Consider the following 646-nt stretch of genomic DNA (forward strand, 5'->3'; position numbering starts at 1 on the left):
CCTTGTGGGTTGTATGGGATGCCAGTGTGATGGGTGATTTTCCAGGCTTCACAAATTTTTTTAAATGGGGAGCTGGTAAATGCTGGGCCATTATCCATCTTCAGTTGTGCGGGGAGGCCCATGATGGCAAAGGATGAGAGCATGTGATTTATTAGTTTTTTTGAACTTTCACCAGTTTGGGCAGTAGCCCAAAGGAAGTGGGAGTAAGTGTCTATAGTTACAAATACATATTTCTGTCTGCCGAATTGGGGAACATGAGTTACATCAACTTGCAAGAGGGCATTAGATTTTAGTCCTTTAGGATTGGTGCCCATCTGTTGTATAGCAGGTGTATGTATCATTGATGCACAAGAAGAGCAGGTTCTAACAATGTGTTTAAGTTGTTTGAGGGGAATATGGGGGAATATGAGACGGAGCCCTTGCAAATTAATATAGGTGGCATGGTGGAGGTTTTGGGCTTCTGCTACACTGGCAGATAATGTTCCAGCGGTGGCTACCTCATCTGCTATGGCATTTCCTTCAGTAAGAGGACCTGGGAGAGAGGAGTGTGACCTGATATGCTGGACAAATAATGGAGCTACCCGTTTTTGTAACAGTGTGGAAATTTTATTTAGCAGGGGTGAGATGGGGTTGCCATCTATTTTGA

The sequence above is a fragment of the Nannospalax galili genome, unplaced genomic scaffold (genome assembly GCF_000622305.1).
Source record: "Nannospalax galili isolate Female #2095 unplaced genomic scaffold, S.galili_v1.0 scaffold207, whole genome shotgun sequence".
NCBI classification, from domain to species: domain Eukaryota; kingdom Metazoa; phylum Chordata; class Mammalia; order Rodentia; family Spalacidae; genus Nannospalax; species Nannospalax galili.